Raw genomic sequence first — 23,559 nt, 5'->3', positions numbered from 1 at the left:
TTTCTTAGTTTGATGTTATATAGTCACTAGACTTGTTTTAATCATTTTTATAATGCACAGTATGCAACTATGCTATAGTGCTCTATATTCCGTCTGTTATGAGAACGTGGGGTTAACTATATATCTTCACTTGATCTAGTTTTCTCTGTGCGCGCGTGCACTGGCACCCCTGCTGACATTGCCGGCGACGGCGTCTCTCCATGGCTGGGGGCGGGGTCCGGGGGGTCGCTCCATGTCCGCGCTGATCACGGCGCGTCCCTGGCAGCCTCTCCCCGGTTCCCCGCCCTCACCCATGACGCACTCGCTGACTCTGCTGGACGGGGCCGTATCAGGTCACGTGCGCCGGTTCTTGAGCACAGGATTTAAGTTTTACTACAAGTACCAGCATCCTTTGCGGTCTGGTTTCCGGTCATGTGCACAGATACATCTCCTTCCATTGGTCATGACTCATATAAAAGGGTCTTATTTCAGCTGTGATGCCATTCCCCCTGAGGAAGGCACTCTGCCGAAATGCGCATAGGGGTTGCAGCGTCTCCACACATGTGCTGGTAAGATTCATTCATACTTATTTATGCTGACCACATTGAATGATTTAGTTTAGTTTAGTTGTACATTTGGGTTTTATGTATTTTACTGACTTTTTATATGTATTAATAAAGTTTTCTATCATTGTTCTTGCATACGTGTCTTTTTGTATGTTTAAATATCTGCTTTCACGTTGAACCTGTTTCCCATTAGTACTAATTTAGATACCATTATAGCACCTCCTGATTAGTGTACTTGACTATAGTATTATAATCCGAGGTATCTTTTTGCTGGAAATATCAATATGATGTGATATTGTCTGCTGTGTATTTTCACAGATTTGGATTTTCTTCGCAGTAATGGATTTTAAGGCCAGAGATAGTGTCTGGCTATCACAAGTAGCCCAAGTGTTTGGTGAGTCTAATTGCACGGGGTCAAGTGAACTGATAGATTTAAGTACTTTGCAATTGAAAATTCAGCGACTAATGCACAAAAGGACAAAGATCTGGTGGAATAGGGCATTTCTGGAAAATTATTTGAAAAAGAAGTATATCCCACGTGGCCTCCGTATCCAAATTTTTCCTTCCTTTCCGGTTGACATTGAAGGGTTTATATCCAAATGGGAGGATGTTTGTAATAGGGGGTCCAATCAATTCATGGAATTATTGATTGAACTCAATAAAGACTCTATATCTACAATTGAAACCGAGATTGATGAATTATATACCTCGTTTAAACGTGATGCCACTCCTGAGACTATCTCTGCTTTTAATACATCTTTATCTAAAAAATCTGAAGAGTGGGAGACACAGATAAAAACCTCACAAGCTAAAAAACTTGCTAGGGATGCTACCGATTATCAACAAAATAAGGTATATAGGTGGCGACACCGTAACACTAGAGGGAGAAGTAGAAGATCAGCATCCATGTCCGTGTCTTCGGTTGGCGAATCATCTGACGGCTCACAGTATTCCTCTAAACCGATGAAAACGAGATTCGGGGGTAATAAACGGAAAGGAGATTATAAACTGCCGTCAGCTAAACACGGATCATATGAGTCGAAACAACAGCAACAAAAAAATGAACCAAAGGTAATTAATTTATCTGAGCACTGTTTTTCTAATACCGAATTACAATTGCTATCTAAAGGTCTGACATTCTCACCCACTAGTAGATTTGACCCCTTCATGGCAATCAAGGACTTCCATATTTTCGCGAGGTCTCTTATTTTTAAGAAATGGTTCCACAACGAGGACACAAGGCGTAACTTTCCTCTACCGGATGAACAGGAAGCTCTACGGATTCTTGAAGAACTCGGCAAAGAACATGACCTGCCACCTTTAGGTATTTTACCATCGTCTTTAAAACAAAAATCTCAGAAATTTCCCCCCTTGTCGGTGTGTTCTAACATTGAAATTTTTGTCCAACTTGTTGCCGGAGACTTTGAAAAGATACCTAAAACTATTTTTAGGGACAATTTGATTAACTCTGAGCGTGCTGGCCTGAAACATCTACAGAAACTTGATGACGTAATATTCAAACCCGCCGACAAGGGTGGTAATGTGGTGGTATGGCCTTGTAAACTGTATGAGAGTGAAGCATATCGACAATTGAGAGATCCATCTTGTTACAAGAAGCTTACCTACAATCCTATGTCTTCATACAGGGATCTTCTTGGCAAAATTCTTCGGTCAGCAGTGGATAAGGAGGTCATTACTCAGGATACATGTAATATTCTCTGCATTAAGGATCCTTCTGTTCCAACCCTATACCTTCTGCCAAAAGTCCATAAAGACATCAAAAACCCCCCAGGTAGGCCTATAATTTCTGGGGTGGGGGGGTTTAACAGAAAACATTGGCAAGTATATCGATTCTTTCCTTAAGCCTCTCGTTGAAACAATTCCTTCTTTTTTACGGGATACTTCAGATTTCTTGTGTAGAGTGGACTCCATACACATGGACGAGGACATGCTTCTCGTCACGTGTGATGTGGAGTCCCTCTACACTAGTATCCGACATCATGATGGTCTTAAGGCTGTCAAATACTTTCTTTCTATGACTAATTTTTCACACGAGGAGATTGAGTTTTTGTTGCAACTTTTGGATTTTCTCCTTACCCATAATTTTTTCATTTTTAACGGGTCCTTCTACCTACAGCTCCAGGGAACAGCCATGGGGGCGGCCTGTGCGCCCTCCTATGCCAATCTGTTCCTGGGGCTGTGGGAGAGGGACCTGTTCTCGTCAGATCAGGGTTCGTCGATGGACCGGGTTATTCTTTGGGCCCGGTACATCGACGACATCTTCCTGATCTGGCGAGGTACCCCTGTTGAGTTGGAGGAGTTCTTTTCTAACCTTAATAATAATTCTTGCAACATAAAACTTACGTATAAATACCATACTTGCCAAATCGAATTTTTGGACGTAATGGTAAAGAAGGATAATACGGGTTTATTGCAGACTGATCTATTCAGAAAAGAAACTGCAGTTAACTCTATTTTACACGCTGCATCATCCCACCCACCACATGTAGTGAGATCAGTCCCAGTCGGCCAATTTTTGAGGCTTAGACGCCTTTGTTCTACTAACTCTGATTTTGAAGAACGTGCAAAGGAAATGAGGGATAGGTTTTGTGAACAGGGTTATAGCAAACGCTCTATCAAATATGTTTACAACCGTGCAAAAAATGCCAATCGCCATGATCTTATGTTCTCTAAAAAAACAAAACCGCGATTGGACTCCCCAAGAATGGTGACACGTTACCACTCACAGTGGCAAATGATGTATGAGGTCATGCAGAGACACTGGACAATATTATTGGCAGATAAAACTCTAAGACAATACCTACCTGATAGACCGGTTGTCACCGCTCGTAGATGTGACAACCTGCGTGACCATTTGGTTAAAAGCTATTATTCACCAACCAATCAACCTCAAATCTTCGGCTATAAGGGCAAAAGTGGGACTAAGACATGGGGATGCAGTCCTTGTGGAAAATGCATTGCTTGTCCCAATATTGAAAAAACTAAGGAGTTCCTTTCTTCTGATGGACGTACTTTTGTGATCACGCATTCAATTAATTGTTCTACACAAACTGTTATTTATCACGCCACCTGTCCCTGTTCTCTAATCTATATAGGCCTGACTACTCGCACTTTGAAGATTAGAGTCAGGGAACACGTGCGTGATATTATTGCAGCAGCAAAAATAGATGACTTGGAACAACTAAAGACAATTCCAAGACATTTTAAGCAACATCATGCCTGTGACCCATCTGGTCTCCGAGTCAAAGGCATTGACCACATTATATCCAATCTTCGTGGGGGTAACCTCAGTCGTCGTCTAGCCCAAAAAGAAGCAAAATGGATATGGACCTTACGTACCCTCCATCCTAATGGTCTTAACGAATCTCTGAGTTTTGCCCCTTTTAGCTAGTTTTCTGACCTCGTGCAGTTAGTGGTTATGTATATATATATATATATATATACTATATTCTTAATGGCATCTTTTTGCTTTGGTTTTATTTAAATTGTTTTTAATTTGTTTTTATCATTATACTAATTTGTGCTATCTTATATACCCTTTTAGTATGACCATGGCCTTGTCAGTTTATATCCTTCTCTAATACATTGAAGTAGGAGTATTGGATGAAGAATCACTACCGAACCAACTGTTTATATATGGGACTATATCCTGTGGTCTTCAGGGAAGCACTGACCATCTGAAGACGTTTACCTATCATCCCCTTTGTCTGTTTATCTCCAAAGGACTTTTTTATTTATTATTTTTATTTTTTTATTTATTATTTTGTTATTACTTATATAATGAGTTCCATGCAATAATATTTATCATATTTATATCTATTTATGTATATATATATATATGGACACCATTATGTATGTGCACATATATGCACTGATAGTACTATGTTATTATATCTAACTAGATGGCAGCCCGATTCTAAAGAATCGGGAGTCTAGAATCCATATATACTTTATTTATTCAAATGTAAGAATAATACAATTAATAAATAATAGTAAGAAAGAACAAAAAATGGCTGCACTCACCAGCTCTTGACAATTCTTGTTATTTAAGGTACAGTTACACAGGATCCATGAACATGCTTATGAGGGGAGTGATGAAAGACATCAGACAACAACTTTGCGTGTTGTGGCAAATGCCACAACAACGGTTCTTTGCTTAAGAACAATAATGTAAATAATAAATAATATGTATCAATAACTATGTATATTGGTATGTTCTATGACATTTTAAAATATTTCATTATTATGTGGAAAAGCTCTTAGTACCCATACTGGCGCATACTTGTGTGCCCATCAGGTATTTTCACAGTAATTTTACATCTGATGGGTTGGTATGAAACGTATTTAATCATCTCTTGGGCTTAGCTAAGCCTTCATTTTAAATAATTCTAATAAGTACAACAGAAATAAAAGCCTTTTTGTGTATCCAAATTTTTTGTGTTTATTTTTACAGAAGTGTAAAATTTAAGAAATCAACGTTCATAGTACACCGATGGGCTAATATAAGCATGCCCATCAACCACGTCACGGTAGCCTTTGAACTGATGGGTCCTAACTAACTGATTCCTATTTCTTAATACTCAAACCTCTTTCACATCTGCATGTTTCTGATATTTGCAGAAGTAATGTTAAAAACAATACAACTTCCACACTTGGCACCAAAGAACTGACCTACAACACACTTTCAGCAAGTGCCATGCAATGTAGATGAAGCTTGGAGTTAACTTGCAGTAAATGCGGCAAACGCGGCTTCGACAATTGCATTAAATGCAGCCACAACAAAAACACTGGTAAGTGGAGATTTTGTGGCGAAAACTGCAGAAACCACATGTGCCGCACCTGCCGCAAGTGAAGTACAAATTCCGTATACATTGCATGCAACTTACAGCAAGAGTGGCGTGGGTCAGCCCTTAGGCAGGAAGTGCAGAAATAGCCTTTTTTCCACCATAAATTCTCCAAATAGCAGAAAAATGTTGATGTGAAAGCAAAATCTCTATTCTTTCCCTATCTATCTAAATATGTACCTATCTATTTCTATGTACAGAACACACCTGGAGATAGAGATGTGTGTGAACAGCCATCCCACCCGTCTCTTACCTGTTCACAAAAACCTCACCCTTTTTAAAAACAAAATGAAATCTCTCAGCAGCTATACTGCTGGAGCTTCAAATACAGGTTCCTATCACCAAATACAGGCATTTGGATGATACACATCTTACATCTTGTACTTAATGTGTGTTCTACTTACCTATAAAAATATGTATTGATATATCATATTTCTAAATTTATGTAGATATGATATAGAGTTATTAACCCTATATGCTAATGAGTACATATGTTATATACGTATCTATATATATAATTGTCTAAGGGTTTTTCCGTCTGTCTGTCTGTCTGTCTGTCTGTCTGTCTGTCCTGGAAATCCCGCGTCTCTGATTGGTCGAGGCCGCCAGGCCTCGACCAATCAGAGATGGGCACAGCATGGCGACGATGATGTCATAAAGGTTGCCTCGACCAATCAGTGACGGGCACAGTCTGCCGTGAATTTGCCTCGACCAATCAGCGACGGGCACAGTATCGACGTAGATGTCATAATGGTTGCCATGGCGACGATGATGTCATAAAGGTTGCCTCGACCAATCAGCGACGGGCACAGTCTGCCGTGAATTCTGGAATCATCATTGTCCATATACTACGGGGACATGCATATTCTAGAATACCCGATGCATTAGAATCGGGCCACAGTCTAGTTTCCTACATAAGTACTTAAAATCTATATGTCTATGGCTACACTAATTTTTTTTTGTTTTTGTTTTTTTTTCCTTATCTCTATACATAGAATTTGCCTATTGCTGTCTATGTTATTAGAAAAACTGAATAATGAAAAAAAAGAAAAGTAACTTTAAACTAAAATATTTTTGTAGATAATATTACGTGTGAAGACTTTAGTACTATCAGCCAATAATTGTCCTTGAAGTGGTGTATTAACCACTTTAACCCTCACATTGCAACATTGCTTCACCCTGGAAAAAGCAACATACAATTGACCATGGGCAAAAGCAGGTTCTGGTAGATAAATGCCAACTCGATGGAGGGTCTGGCCTTGAGATTTATTTATGGTCATTGCAAATGCGGGCTTGATGGGAAATTGTCTCCGTCTTAATTTAAAAGGTAATCCAGTCTCTGATGGACACAAATCAATTCTGTTGTGATTCGGTTCGTGGGCTCCCCTGGTGGTCTCTTGTGGTACTGGTGTCCTGCAAGCTTTGCCTTCTCAGTTCACCTGTTCCTATCAGGATGTGGGAGTATCCTATTTAACCTTGCTCCTCAGTCATTCTAATGCTGGCCATCAATGTATCCAGAGTGATTCTGTTGCATGTTCCTGCTCCCAGTTTTCTGCTCAGCTAAGTTGGACACTTTAGTCCTTAAGTCTATTTTTGTATGTTTTGTCCAGTTTGCACTTATGTGAATCTCTGCAGCTGGAAGCTCTTGTTGGGCTGAAATTACCACTCCAGTGGCATGAGTTGTCACATGAGTTAAGGTAATTTCAGGATGGTGTTTTGAAGGGTTTTGCAGCTGACCGCGAAGTCCTCTGTTGTATCTTTCTGCTATTTAGTTAGCGGGCCTCTCTGTGCTAAATCTGCTTTCATACTACGTGTGTCTTTTCATCTGCTCTCACCGTTATTATATGTGGGGGGCTGCTATCTCCTGTGGGGACATTCTCTGGAGGCAAGCCAGGACTGTGTTTTCTTCTACCAGGGGTAGTTAGTTCTCCAGCTGGCGCGCGGCATCTAGAGACAACGCAGGAATGCCCCCTGGCTACTTCTAGTGTGGTGTGTAGGTTTAGCATCGCGGTCAGCTCTAGTTTCCATCACCCGAGAGCTTGTCCGTTTATTCTATGCTTCTGATGTTTCCTTGCCATTGGAAACCATAACAGTATGGCCAGCCAAAATGTTTAATCTATAGGCTGAAGCAGGAGAGAAAAGGAACTGTGTGAAACCTTTTTTTTTTTTTCCTTCCTCTGAAGTTGCACTCCAGCTCTAATTGCAGTCTCCTGTTTTCCTCTCCTCTTAACCCCTGAATGGCTCAGACTTTATCTGTTGAAATATGGATCCCCAGAGTCTGGCTACCAATTTGAATAATCTTGCCTCTAAAGTTCAGAATATACAAGATTTTTTGTTACATGCTCCTCGGTCTGAACCTAAAATTCCTATACCGGAGTTTTTTTCTGGAGATCGATCTTGTTTTCTAAATTTTAAATACAATTGTAAATTGTTTCTTTCGCTGAGATCTCATTCTGCTGGAGATCCTGCCCAGCAAGTAAAAATTGTTATTTCTTTACTGCGGGGTGACCCCCAAAATTGGGCATTTTCATTGGCACCAGGGGATCCTGCGTTGCTCAATGTGGATGCGTTTTTTCTGGCTTTGGGGTTGCTTTATGAGGAACCAAATTTGGAGATTCAGGCTGAGAAAGCCCTAATAGCCCTCTCTCAGGGGCAAGATGAAGCCGAAATATATTGCCAAAAATTTCGAAAATGGTCTGTGCTTACTCAGTGGAATGAGTGCGCTCTGGCGGCAATTTTCAGAGAAGGTCTCTCTGATGCTGTAAAAGACGTCATGGTGGGGTTTCCTGCGCCTACTGGTCTGAATGAGTCCATGACAATGGCAATTCAGATTGATCGGCGTTTACGGGAACGCAAACCTGTGCACCAGTTGGCGGTGTCTTCTGAAGAGGCACCACAGAGTATGCAATGTGATAGCTTTCTGTCCAGAAGCGAACGACAGATTTATAGGCGCAAAAATCATTTGTGCTTCTATTGTGGAAATTCTACTCATGTTATATCAGCATGCTCTAAACGAACAAAGAAAGTTGATAAATCCTCTGCTATTGGCACTTTGCAGTCCAAGTTTATTTTGTCTGTAACTCTAATTTGTTCGTTATCTTCTATTGTTGCGGATGCGTATGTGGATTCTGGCGCCGCTTTGAGTCTTATGGATTGGTCCTTTGCCAGGCGCTGTGGGTTTGATCTAGAGCCTCTGGAAGTTCCTATACCTTTAAAGGGTATTGATTCTACACCATTGGCTAGTAATAAACCACAATACTGGACACAAGTGACTATGCGTATGACTCCAGACCATTAAGAGGTGATTCGCTTCCTTGTACTGTATAATCTACATGATGTGTTGGTGCTGGGATTGCCATGGTTGCAAACTCATAACCCAGTCCTTGACTGGAAAACAATGTCTGTACTAAGCTGGGGATGTCAGGGAAATCATGGGGACACATCTTTGGTCTCCATTGCTTCATCTATTCCCTCTGAAATTCCTGAGTTTTTGTCTGATTATCGTGAGGTTTTTGAGGAATCTACTCTTAATTCTCTTCCTCCTCACAGAGATTGCGATTGCGCCATAGATTTGATCCCTGGCAGTAAATTTCCTAAGGGTCGTCTATTCAATCTGTCTGTACCTGAACATGCTGCCATGTGAGAGTATATTAGGGAGTCCTTGGAAAAGGGACATATTCGTCCTTCTTCGTCTCCTCTTGGAGCGGGGTTCTTTTTCGTAGCTAAAAGCGATGGTTCTTTGAGACCTTGTATTGATTATAGACTCTTGAATAAGATCACAGTCAAGTATCAGTATCCTTTGCCATTGCTGACAGATTTATTTGCTCGCATTGAGGGGGCGAAGTGGTTCTCTAAGATTGATCTTCGCGGTGCGTATAATTTGGTGCGAATTAAGCAGGGGGATGAGTGGAAAACCGCATTTAATACGCCCGAGGGCCATTTTGAGTATTTGGTGATGCCTTTTGGTCTGTCAAATGCCCCTTCGGTCTTTCAGTCTTTTATGCACAATATTTTCCGTGAATATCTGGATAAATTTATGATTGTGTATTTGGACGATATCTTGATTTTTTCGGATGACTGGGAATCTCATGTTCAACAAGTTAGGAGGGTTTTTCAGGTTTTGCGGACCAATTCTCTGTTTGTTAAAGGTTCAAAGTGTGTTTTTGGGGTTCAGAAGATTTCTTTTTTGGGGTACATTTTTTCCCCCTCTTCTATTGAGATGGATCCTGTGAAGGTTCGGGCTATTTGTGACTGGACGCAACCGACTTCTCTTAAGGGCCTTCAGAAATTTTTGGGCTTTGCTAACTTTTATCGTCGATTCATAACTGGTTTTTCTAGCGTTGTCAGGCCTTTGACTGATTTGACTAAAAAGGGTGCTGATGTTGCAGATTGGTCTCCTGCTGCTGTGGAGGCCTTTCGGGAGCTTAAGCGCCGTTTTTCTTCTGCTCCGGTGTTGTGCCAGCCTGATGTTTCTCTTCCTTTTCAGGTGGAAGTTGATGCTTCCGAGATCGGAGCGGGGGCGGTTTTGTCGCAGAAAAGTTCAGATTGTTCAGTGATGAGACCTTGTGCGTTCTTTTCTCGAAAATTTTCGCCCGCCGAGCGAAATTATGACGTCGGTAATCGGGAGCTTTTGGCGATGAAGTGGGCATTCGAGGAGTGGCGTCATTGGCTTGAGGGTGCTAAACATCAGGTGGTGGTCTTGACTGATCACAAAAATTTGATTTATCTTGAGTCGGCCAGACGTCTGAATCCTAGACAGGCGCGCTGGTCGTTGTTTTTCTCCCGGTTTAATTTTGTGGTTTCGTATCTGCCAGGTACTAAGAATGTGAAGGCGGATGCCCTTTCTAGGAGTTTTGAACCTGATTCCCCTGGTGATTCTAAACCTACGGGTATACTTAAGGATGGGGTGATATTGTCTGCTGTCTTCCCAGACCTGCGACGTGCTTTACAAGAGTTTCAGGCGGATCGGCCTGATCGTTGTCCGCCTGGTAGATTGTTTGTGCCGGATGAGTGGACCAATAGAGTCATCTCGGAGGTTCATTCTTCTGCGTTGGCAGGTCATCCGGGAATTTTTGGTACCAGAGATTTGGTGGCTAGGTCCTTCTGGTGGCCTTCCCTGTCTCGGGACGTGCGTACTTTTGTGCAGTCTTGCGATGTTTGTGCTCGGGCCAAGCCTTGTTGTTCTCGGGCTAGTGGGTTGTTGTTGCCCTTGCCTGTTCCTAAGAGGCCTTGGACACACATCTCTATGGATTTTATTTCTGATCTCCCTGTTTCTCAGAAGATGTCCGTCATTTGGGTGGTGTGTGACCGCTTTTCTAAGATGGTTCATTTGGTGCCCTTGCCCAAGCTGCCTTCCTCATCTGAGTTGGTGCCCCTGTTTTTTCAGAATGTGGTTCGGCTGCATGGTATTCCGGAGAATATCGTTTCCGACAGGGGATCCCAGTTTGTGTCCAGATGTTGGCGGGCGTTTTGTGCCAGGATGGGCATTGATTTGTCTTTTTCGTCTGCATTTCATCCCCAGACAAATGGCCAGACGGAACGTACTAATCAGACCTTGGAGACTTATTTGAGGTGTTTCGTGTCTGCTGATCAGGATGACTGGGTCTCCTTTTTGCCGTTGGCTGAGTTTGCCCTTAATAATCGGGCCAGTTCTGCCACTTTGGTCTCCCCTTTCTTTTGCAATTCAGGGTTCCATCCTCGTTTTTCATCTGGTCAGGTGGAGTCTTCGGATTGTCCTGGAGTGGATACCATGGTGGATAGGTTGCATCGTATTTGGGGGCAGGTGGTGGACAATTTGGAGTTGTCCCAGGAGAGGACTCAACGTTTTGCTAATCGCCATCGTCGTGTTGGTCCTCGTCTTCGTGTTGGGGACTTGGTGTGGTTGTCCTCCCGTTTTGTCCCTATGAGGGTCTCTTCTCCTAAGTTTAAGCCTCGGTTCATCGGTCCTTATAAGATTTTGGAAATTCTTAACCCTGTGTCTTTTCGTTTGGACCTCCCAGCATCCTTTGCTATCCATAATGTCTTCCATCGGTCATTATTGCGGAGGTATGAGGTACCACTTGTGCCTTCTGTTGAGCCTCCTGCTCCTGTGCTGGTTGAGGGTGAATTGGAGTACGTGGTGGAGAAAATCTTGGACTCCCGTGTTTCCAGACGGAGACTTCAATATCTGGTGAAATGGAAGGGCTACGGTCAAGAGGATAATTCTTGGGTTACAGCTTCTGATGTTCATGCTTCTGATTTGGTCCGTGCCTTTCATAGGGCTCATCCAGATCGCCCTGGTGGTTCTTGTGAGGGTTCGGTGCCCCCTCCTTAAGGGGGGGGTACTGTTGTGATTCGGTTCGTGGGCTCCCCCGGTGGTCTCTTGTGGTACTGGTGTCCTGCAAGCTTTGCCTTCTCAGTTCACCTGTTCCTATCAGGATGTGGGAGTATCCTATTTAACCTTGCTCCTCAGTCATTCTAATGCTGGCCATCAATGTATCCAGAGTGATTCTGTTGCATGTTCCTGCTCCCAGTTTTCTGCTCAGCTAAGTTGGACACTTTAGTCCTTAAGTCTATTTTTGTATGTTTTGTCCAGTTTGCACTTATGTGAATCTCTGCAGCTGGAAGCTCTTGTTGGGCTGAAATTACCACTCCAGTGGCATGAGTTGTCACATGAGTTAAGGTAATTTCAGGATGGTGTTTTGAAGGGTTTTGCAGCTGACCGCGAAGTCCTCTGTTGTATCTTTCTGCTATTTAGTTAGCGGGCCTCTCTGTGCTAAATCTGCTTTCATACTACGTGTGTCTTTTCATCTGCTCTCACCGTTGTTATTTGTGGGGGGCTGCTATCTCCTGTGGGGACATTCTCTGGAGGCAAGCCAGGACTGTGTTTTCTTCTACCAGGGGTAGTTAGTTCTCCGGCTGGCGCGCGGCATCTAGAGACAACACAGGAATGCCCCCTGGCTACTTCTAGTGTGGTGTGTAGGTTTAGCATCGCGGTCAGCTCTAGTTTCCATCACCCGAGAGCTTGTCCGTTTATTCTATGCTTCTGATGTTTCCTTGCCATTGGAAACCATAACACAATTCGTGGAATGAATACCACATTTCCTGCTGCTGACCCACTAATTACTTTAGCCAGTATGATATTGGCATGTAAGGCAGTGACAATGAGCCGCGTACCATTGCAGAGACCTTTGTTCGTGTTCAGATTACGTAATAACATGACAATGGTGCCAATTTTAAGTTTCAGCCGATGTGAAGGCATTCCAGTTGGTGTTAGTGAATTCAAAAACTCAAGTGGGTATTGATCGAGGTCATCAGCTTCATCAGGATCGATGGAATCATCACTGATATATTCAGTATAGTCACCTATCAATAAATCCATGACTTGGGAATTGACTTTCTCGACGTCCTCATTTTTTGGACATAAAATTGCATGAGATGCAGCTGTATTTATGCTTTCGGTGTCATTCACATCAATACAAAGATTATCTCCAAAAATTTCAATTATTAAAGAGCCAGTGCATACCATGTCTGGAGGAATTTCAATTACATCATCTCCAAGGTTATGTTCATTAGATAGTTCACCATTTCCCAGTTGAAGCAACCAACTGCTGTAGTGAGGATCAATGGAGCGCATGTTGTTAATAAGTGGCAGGCGAGTAAAATGTTGCCAGTGTTGTGAATATTTTATACAGCTCTCTACAACATCAGTTCTTGTCCCATGAGGGATGACAGGAAGACATTGTCTAAAGTCGCCTCCAAAAACAATCACTTTACCTCCAAACGGTGTTTTTTCTTTGTGAGCTACATTTGTTGTCATGACATCACGTAAAACTCTATCAATGACATGCAATGCATATTTGGATAGCATTGTGCACTCATCAATAATAAAAAGTTTAGTGCTGTGCAAATCTTTTGCTGCATCGGTATCATTCTTAATCCTGGAAACAGATGTTTCATTCACAGGAATTGGAATCCCATAAAGAGAATGAATGGTTCGTCCACCTTGTAGCAAGTTGGCGGCAATTCCAGTAGTGGCAGCAGGTGACACAATGTCTCCTTGTCCTCTTAGCTGATGTAGGAGTAGATGATATAGGTACGTTTTTCCGCTGCCACCAGGACCATCAAGAAAAAAACACTTTGCTGTAGAATTAGTGTCTTCTAAAGCTTGAGTGATAGCATCAAAAGCAAAAAGTTGGTCCTTATTTAGAGTAGCTTTCATTTCAGCAGCTGCTGATAACTCATAATCTTTATCATACTGTGGGAGGAGGTGTTGTTTCTTGACTGGACGTGGCAAATTAAAATCAGTATAAGTTTTGCCATGAGCTTTAAGAACATGTTGGACATCTGTCATAGCATAGCCTTCACAATTGACACACTCCAGAGTGTCGGAGTGGTATGCATAGCAGTAGTCTTCTACAAAGTGTTCCTTAAATTCATCCCATAAGTCCCGAGGTTTAGCTGGAGGACCAAAAATACAAATGTAGGCAAACATGTCACGTAGCTGTGCTGGCATGTTGAGAATACTGGCATCAAGTAATGTATTTCTCCACAGACTATCATCAAATAGTAAGCCAAGAGCTAATGCCGCATCTTTGAAGGTTTCATGTGTGACTCCGTGTACAGTTTTTATGCTGTCAAAACTGGTTGCACCTTTGACATGTGTGAAGAGCGGAACAAAAATGGTTACCTCAATGAACCAAAAAGAATTTGTGATCAATATTGACCTGTCCATTGAAGGACATTTTAGCTATAGTGTGAAATCCTATTTTTTGTTTGTGAAACTGCCCCTTAGGCGAAACTGTACTGTTTTGTTTGTTGTGAAACTATCACATAGCCGAAACTGTTTTTTTTGTCTTCTCTTTTCTCTCTTTGTTTAAACAAGCAAAACTTGTATAACCACTGAAACTACCTGTACAACTATATAAAGAGGGGATAGCACCTTGAAGGCAGGCGTGCTTCAAAGGCTTCCCAGTGATATACTATACGAGACGTGTCTTGTGTATTATTTCTGGTGATTCCCCACTTCCAAAGGCTGCTCCGACTGAGTGTGGTCCCGACATTTCCTGGCGCCTGAACGGGGACCCGAGGTCTGTGTACTCCTTCAAGAACACCGGCAGAATACGAACGAAAAGAGAATCTGGGATAATGGACGGCAGATGAATAAAAACCTGGCCAGGTAAGAGACACTGTTAGATCTCTTATATCTGCCCTGCACTGTCCGTAAGATTTTCTGTGTCGTGTCCTTTAGCGGGTAGTTCTAGTAGAGGAGGATACCTATAGCTCGGGTTCTTGAACTACTTAGGAATTGACCACCTCACGGAGTACGGCATTGAATGAGAGTGAATGTGAATAGAAGGTGTGTGGAAGTTGGGAATAGCCCTATAAGCCGCCCAGGGTGTTGAAACAGAAGAAGTGACTGTCCCACTGGGCAACGTGGTTGCGTCCTTTCGGGGAGACCTCCGCGCCTATGTTCAATCTCTGATCCTGTCTTTGACGAAAACCTGGTGACGGATAAGTGTATGATAGTATGAGCCCAGGACAGATAAATTAGCCTGGGACAAGATACGTTGTATTTTGATCCTCTGTCTGGTTGCATTTGTGTTGTTTGCTATAGGTGTAGGAATCAGGATTTTCTTACATCAACACGGTACGCAGAAGCCGTTAAACATCCTAGCTCCTTAGGAAGAAGGTAAAGAGGTATTCTCATACCCAAACGCCACCTAGGGCAAGAAAAGAAAAAAGCTCAGGATAAGAAAATGGGGAATAAGCAAACAAAGTCGGAACCAGAAGAATTAGATATCTATACTATCATAAAGGAGAGAAGTGGTGAAGATGCCACTAAGGGGCTGAGAAAGATTTTTAGTAAGTTTGGAGTTACTAAGGCAGAAGCCTTTAGTAGAAGAAAATGGGAAGGAATTCAGGAAAAAAAAAAAAGGCATAATCAGAGACAAGAAATGGATAGATCAGATCCAAGCGTTGATTGATGTCTCTAGGGTAGCAGAAAAAGAGGGATGGACATATAATCAACAGAATAAAAAGTGGTGTATTAGACCCGCAGGCTATGGAGAAAAACAAAATGTGGAATATAAGAACACCCCACCCCCATACCTTAACCCACATGCCCCATCTTTTCTCCAAACACCACCTCAAAGTTTAGCCGGACCAGGAGGATGGGTATGTCCGCACTGTGGACAACAAAATCCAGACTGGAGAAATGATTGCCTAGCCTGTGGTACACCTAGACATGGCGCTGTACTTGCCCCTGTTAGGGTAGTACCAAGACCCTTTAGGGAACCTGGTGCTGACGGAGTAATGGGAACTAGATATCACCAAACTCGACAATATTTCCCTTGGTCCCCCGCTGAAGGCATGTCTCTCTTGCATAACGCACCAGATCCCACCCAGTGTCCAGTTAGATTTGCACAATATATACAGCAAATTATGCAGACTCACGCTGGAGTTTGGGCAGATGGAGAAGAATTATGTAGAATGAAAATGACTCCTGGACTCTTCCAGGAGCTATTAGCAAATCTACAGGTACATAGGCCCCAGGCAGGAGATGGTGCCTTACAAACGATAGAATCAGGTACGCAATTTGTAGATCACTTAAAGGGAACCTGTCACAACGTTTTTGGAAGATGGGATAAAAATAGCGTTAAATAGGGGCAGAGGTGGGCATTACATTAGTGTGTTTGTTATGCGTTTATTACCCACCTAAGTTGCCGAAATACCTTTGCAAAGTCTCCGTTTTCGCCTGTCAATCAGGCTGGTCTGGTCAAAAGGGCGTTGTCTTCCCCCAGATTTTGCGTAGTTTTCCGTTGGTTGCGTAGTGGTGTGCGCATGCCCAAGGTCCCGAATCCTCTGCCAGGGGATTTAAAAGAGCGCGCTGTTCGTTTTCATTGGTGATCGGTGGGCGCGGCCATCTTCCTTTGGCCGCGCGTGCGCAGAAGCGGCGCTCTGCTGGCCGCGGCTTCAGGAAAATGGCTGCCGCGATATCCATCTGCGCACGCGCGGCATCCCGCGGCCATTTTCCTGAAGCCGCGGCCAGCAGAGCGCCGCTTCTGCGCACGCGCGGCCAAAGGAAGATGGCCGCGCCCACCGATCACCAATGAAAACGAACAGCGCGCTCTTTTAAATCCCCTGGCAGAGGATTCAGGACTTTGGGCATGCGCACACCACTACGCCACCAACGGAAAACTATGCAAAATCTGGGGGAAGACAAGACGCCCTTTTGACCAGACCAGCCTGATTGACAGGCGAAAACGGAGACTTTGCAAAGGTATTTCGGCAACTTAGGTGGGTAATAAACGCATAACAAACACACTAATGTAACGCCCACCTCTGCCCCTATTTAACGCTATTTTTATCCCATCTTCCAAAAACGTGGTGACAGGTTCCCTTTAATGGTTTTCATGAGGGAAAAACAGAGGCAGAGAGGAACAACGGGAGTGGTGGCTCAGAAATCTGGACAATCAGTAGACGAATATTATCTAAGTGTAGAAAATAATTTCAGAGATGAAGGCATGGATCTAACCGCTTCAGGAATGATGAGGTTAGTTACAAAAACCTTTATAGATGGATTGTCTCCAAAAGTGAAGGAAAAGCTTAAGGCCGCAACCCCTGATTGGAGAACCTTGGAAGACCCACACCTGGCTAGACAGAAAGCTGTAGGGATAGAAATGGACTTAAGAGAAAATTCTAAGCCAGTAAGAATTGCACAGGCTAATACTGGCTCTGCTAATCAAAAGTTTACTTGTCATTACTGTAAGAAGCCAGGACATTTCCAAAGGGAATGTAGGAAGAGAAAAGCAGATATAGATTCAGGAACCTTTGTACCCAAAAATAGGATAAATAACCCAGCGCCTGATCAAACAGACAGCTCAGAATGACTGAAGGTTATGCAGGTCTCTCTTCCTTCTAGAAGACCAATAATACAAGTTGAGGTTGAGGGTAAAAATGTACCTTTTCTGATAGATACGGGAGCAACATCCTCCATTTTAAATCAAGACTTTTTACCATATCCTGACAATATATCCTCAAAGGTAACATATGCAGAAGGGTATGATGGTAAAATTCAGGCGTTGCCCTTTACAAAACCTTTAAATGTGAGCTTTGGCCCTAAAACCTTTGTATCCAAATTTTTATTTGCTAAAGGTGCACCTACCTGCTTGCTGGGTACTGATGTCTTAAGTAAAATGCACGCAAACATCCATTTTAGAGAAAATGGCACAGTTATGCTGACCATCCCTGAAGATGCAGAAACTCTGGAACAATATGTTAGAATACAGGCAATGGAGGATTTTCCCGAAATTTACACTCAACAAGCAAAAATTGACTTGTCTCGGGTTCCTGACAGCCTATGGGCAAAAGGAGACACTGATGTAGGATTCTTATCAGTAGCTCCTATACTGTTAGAAACTGCCCCGGGAACCATTTTACCTCAGCTTAGGCAATACCCTATCAGCGCCCAGCAAGAACTGGCGATTTCTCAACAAATTCAGGATTATGTGTTACAAGGTGTTTTGGTAGAAATCAGGTCACCCGCCAATACACCCTTATATCCTGTTAAAAAGAAAGTTTCCTCCAAAGAAACTATGGTGAAATATCGCATGGTGCACGACCTACGGGAAATCAATAAGGTTTTGGCACCGGTCACCCCTGTGGTACCGAATCCTCATACCTTACTGTCTCAAATTCCCAGCACTGCTGCATATTTTACGGTAATTGACTTATCAAACGCATTTTTTTCTGTGCCACTACATAAGAACTGTTGGCATTTGTTTGCCTTTGCATTCAAGGGTAAACAATTAGCATGGACAAGATTGCCACAAGGTATGGTACACTCACCAACTTTGTACTCTGAAGCAATGCCGACCGTGCTGAAAAATGTCACCCCAGAACCAGGAGTAGTCATTCTACAGTATGCAGATGACTTACTTATTTGTTGCCCTGATGAGCAGACGGCAGTTACCTCAACTGTTAATTTCTTAATTTTCCTAGCGCAAGAAGGCTGTAAAGTAAATAGACAGAAACTCCAGGCTTGTCAACAAACAGTCGTGTTTTTAGGTCACTGCATATCACAGGGCATCAGACACCTCACACCTCAACGTACGGAAGCCATACGTAACATGCTTGAACCCAGGAATCACAAACAGCTGCGTGCTTTCCTGGGTATTGTTTCACACTGTAGACAGTGGATCATACATGCAAGTCAACTCATGCAGTCTTTATATGACTGTATTGCCAACACGCCATATTCACTCAGTGAAGAGGCTAAACAGTCATTTTCCTCTTTGAAAACAGCACTGGTATCAGCTCCGGCTTTGGGACTCCCAGACTACACTAAACCTTTTCAATTGATGGCAGCTGAGATATCCTCACATGCTACAGGGGTGCTCACACAAAAACATGGAAACAAACAGAGACCTGTGGCATACATATCAGCTCATCTGGACCCTGTAGCTAGAGCCGCACCTTCTTGTGTAAGGGTACCGTCACACAGTACCATTTTGATCGCTACGACGGTACGATTCGTGACGTTCTAGCGATATCGTTACGATATCGCAGTGTCTGACACGCAGCAGCGATCAGGGATCCTGCTGAGAATCGTACGTCGTAGCAGATCGTATGGAACTTTCTTTCGTCGCTTGATCACCCGCTGACATCGCTGGATCGTTGTGTGTGACAGCGATCCAGCGATGTGTTCGCTTGTAACCAGGGTAAACATCGGGTAACTAAGCGCAGGGCCGCGCTTAGTAACCCGATGTTTACCGTGGTTACCAGCGTAAACGTAAAAAAAACAAACAGTACATACTTACATTCCGGTGTCTGTCCTCCAGCGTCTCAGCTTCTCTCCACTGTGTGAGCGTCTGCCAGCCGGAAAGCGAGCACAGCGGTGACGTCTGATGTCACCGCTGTGCTTTCCGGCTATGGCGCTTACACAGTGGAGAGAAGCAGAACGCCGGGGACAGACACCAGAATGTAAGTATGTACTGTTTGTTTTTTTTTACGTTTACGCTGGTAACCACGGTAAACATCGGGTTACTAAGCGCGGCCCTGCGCTTAGTTACCCGATGTTTACCCTGGTTACCGGGGACTTCGGCATCGCTCCAGCGCCGTGATTGCAACGTGTGACCGCAGTCTACGACGCTGGAGCGATAATCATACGATCGTTGCGACGTCACGGATCGTGCCGTCGTAGCGATCAAAATGGTACTGTGTGACAGTACCCTAAGAGTAGTAGCCGCAATTTCACTGTTATTAGATAAAGCTTCTGAGATTGTTCTTGATCACCCACTTCTAGTTCAGACCACTCATGATGTACATGGCATTCTTAACCAGGTCCAACCTAAACATATTTCAATGGCCAGACACCTCCGTCTCCAATGTTCCCTACTACTGCCACCCAACATTTCCTTTGCCAGGCTTCAGACTCTTAATCTCGCGTCTTTGCTCCCTTTAGAGTCTGAGGGGGGTACCATACCTGAGGAAACTGCACTCTCCAACTCCTTTGACCCATCAGAGTCAATGCATGATTGTGTACAATTAATGGAACAAGAGACTCAGGGCTTACGTAATGTACGTGACAAGCCACTCTGTAATGCTACATTTGAACTTTTCATAGATGGCAGTAGATATGCAGATATGAATGGACAATTTCATACAGGTTATGCGGTAGTAACTCAGCATGAAGTGCTGAAAGCAGAACCTCTCCCTGCTAATCAGTCTGCACAAGAAGCAGAACTTACGGCATTAGTTGAAGCTCTAAAAATAGCCAAAGATCAGACAGCAAACATATACACTGATTCTAGATATGCACATGGCATTATTTTCGATTTTGGCGTAATATGGAGAGCCAGAGGTTATATGACTGCTTCAGGCCAACCTGTTAAACATGCCTCCCTCATTAGACAGATTCTGGAGGCAGCACAAGAAACTAAAGAAATAGCGGTGATAAAGGTAGCTGCACATGTGAGACTCGACACCGAGGAAGCCAGGGGTAACGATAAAGCCGACAAAGCAGCAAAACAGGCAGCACGTAAACCCTTACATCATGCCCACACACTAGATAGCTCTGAAGATGATGAGGAGAGATTGAAGGAAGCTCAGAAACAGGTAGATGACGAAGAACGAGGGCAGTGGCAGAAAAAAGGGGCAGAAGATCAGCAAGGATTATGGAAAAAAGGAACTTTGTTGTGTTTACCCAGAGCCTGGTGCCCCGCAGTGGCGAGTGACCTCCACCTACCTACGCATGTATCGGCAAACGGTATGACGCTCAAGGTAAAAGAAAGGTGGTTGGCTCCAGGCTTTGGTAATTTTGCTCGGAACATGTGTGCTGCATGCGCTATATGCCTGGCACACAATCCAGGTCAGACCATTAAAACCCCAACCAAGCATCATGTAAGACCACTGTATCCCTTTCAAAGACTCCAGATCGACTACATCCAGCTTCCTAGGTACAATGGATACGAATATGTGCTTGTGTGTGTGGACATGTTCTCAGGGTGGCCAGAGGCTTATCCAGTTCGTAAAGCCTCAGCAAAAACTACTGCCATTAAAATAGCACATGAACTGATACCCCGTTACGGCATGCCTGAGGTGATCGAGTCAGATAGGGGTACCCATTTTACTGGAGAAATATTCCAGAATGTTATGAAAATGTTGGGAGTAGAAAACCAGTTTCACACTCCATATCACCCACAGAGTTCAGGTAAAGTGGAAAGATTAAATGGAACAATAAAATTAAAAATCCAGAAGGCCATGGCAGAAACAGGAAAGCCTTGGACCGAGTGTCTACCACTTGCCCTGTATTCCATCCGAAACGCCCCAAGGGGGAAGGCTAAGCTGTCACCAAATGAGATTCTTTTTGGTAGAGCAGCAAATTTGGGTTGTTATTTTCCACAACAACTGATGTTGAATACTGAGACTTTAACTGCTTATGTACAAGAATTACAAAAACGTTTAACTAAAGTGCATTCGCAAGTTTTTGCTTCCCTTCCAGATCCAGAAAATCTCGAAGGAGGCCACAAGTTGGAACCTGGTGATCAAATCTACGTGAAAAGACACACCAGAAAGACTCTGGAACCGAGATTTGACGGACCTTTCCAAGTCCTGTTAACAACTCCAACAGCAGTCAAGCTTGAAGGAAAGGCATCATGGATACATGCAAGCCATTGCAAAAAAGCAGTATAAGACTCATGATATTGATGTTAATAATGTTAACCTCAACGGAGGCATGGGAAAGATTGAATTCTCTAGCCCCTTTGAACAATAGATTCGTACAACATCATAGAAAATTAGTGCATGATTTGTTAAATAATACGCAACCCCTGGCAGATTGTTGGATCTGTACCCATTCACCAGTATCAGCCACAAGTATACCTTTTCTAGCAGTTCCCGTGTCAGCTGAAGAAATATTCGCTTGGCCTAATTGTTCAGACAACCTGGCCAACAACCAACCTGGCAATACTAGACTATGGAATACTACAATCGCCATACCAGTTGTGGGATGGGTAGAATTTCCTTGGTGGCAGGGCAATCTTACAGGAAAAATAGGCAACTTACAATATTTAGCACTCAGAGGAGGAGCATGGGTACCTAGGAATAAGACTGGATTAACTGATTTAGGACAGGTCCCCACTGAAAATCTACAGCTCAGTTTCAGTACAACCACCCCTTCCTCTGATGCTTTCAAACCTACAGTATTGGAAAGGTACATACATAATAGAAAATGGGAACATTCCGAGTTGTTCCCCCAAGGTGATGCAAACAGTTGTACAAGTAAGACGGGGAACCTGGTTTGTAATGAATCCGATGAGTATGTCAACGGAATGCATGTATGTGGGAATCCCGCAGCCGGGTACTGTAGCCCCTTGGGACAAAAACCCTCTTGGTGTATGCTTCAGAATGTATCTAGTTTTGTGGATTTGGCTCACAGATTGGTATTGCAGCACTCAGCTTTGTGGGATCTGCCTGAGGGTACATTTTGGATATGCGGAGAAGGAGCATATAAATGGCTTCCCGTAGGTATAAAGGGTACTTGTACATTAGGACGCCTAACCCCGGCTACTTTCATAATTTCGAACAAACAAGTGAATATGCAAGCCGTGCCCAAGCACACACTGTATAAAAGAGCTGCAGATAACTCACCATGTCCCTCGGGGAGGCCACATATAGTACAAATGGGAATTCCCAACAAAATTGCTAGTACCATTTTTATTTATCCTATGTTAACACAGATGTGGGATAAATTAGTTAGAGCCACGGATTATCTAGATGACCAGATTTGGGATATATTGGACATATTAAATACTAGTATAGCTGTACAGAATCAGCTTATAATAGTCACTAACCAACATACCCTGGTATTGGATTACCTAACTGCCTCACAAGGGGGTATGTGTCAAATCATCGGACCCACCTGCTGTCATTATATAGACCCGAATAGTACTATGAGTATGAGATTTAAATTAGAAGACGTACAACGACTCAGGGATCAGTATGACAAAGACAATGACCAAAATAAGGATAGCTGGTGGTCAGATACCTTTTCTTTTCTTAACCCGGCCAATTGGTTCAGGGGGATCGGTGGGTGGGTTACCGGGATTATGCAAAGCCTAATATATACAGTTATAGTTATTGTAATTATATATGTACTATTCAAGGTTGTACTCAAGGGTATCTCGGTATGCACAAATAAATTTTGTGTAATGGATGCGAGAATATAAAGTTTTTTTTTGTAATATCACAAAAAGAATGACTAAAATAATCGTCTATATGACAAGGTTTTGAATGGAATATGTCAAAGGGGGGATTGTGAAGAGCGGAACAAAAATGGTTACCTCAATGAACCAAAAAGAATTTGTGATCAATATTGACCTGTCCATTCAAGGACATTTTAGCTATAGTGTGAAATCCTATTTTTTGTTTGTGAAACTGCCCCTTAGGCGAAACTGTACTGTTTTGTTTGTTGTGAAACTATCACATAGCCGAAACTGTTTTTTTTGTCTTCTCTTTTCTCTCTTTGTTTAAACAAGCAAAACTTGTATAACCACTGAAACTACCTGTACAACTATATAAAGAGGGGATAGCACCTTGAAGGCAGGCGTGCTTCAAAGGCTTCCCAGTGATATACTATACGAGACGTGTCTTGTGTATTATTTCTGGTG

This window comes from Ranitomeya variabilis, chromosome 4 (assembly GCF_051348905.1).
Source record: "Ranitomeya variabilis isolate aRanVar5 chromosome 4, aRanVar5.hap1, whole genome shotgun sequence".
Classification (NCBI taxonomy): Eukaryota; Metazoa; Chordata; class Amphibia; order Anura; family Dendrobatidae; genus Ranitomeya; species Ranitomeya variabilis.
Note: the sequence above shows the minus strand (reverse complement) of the source record.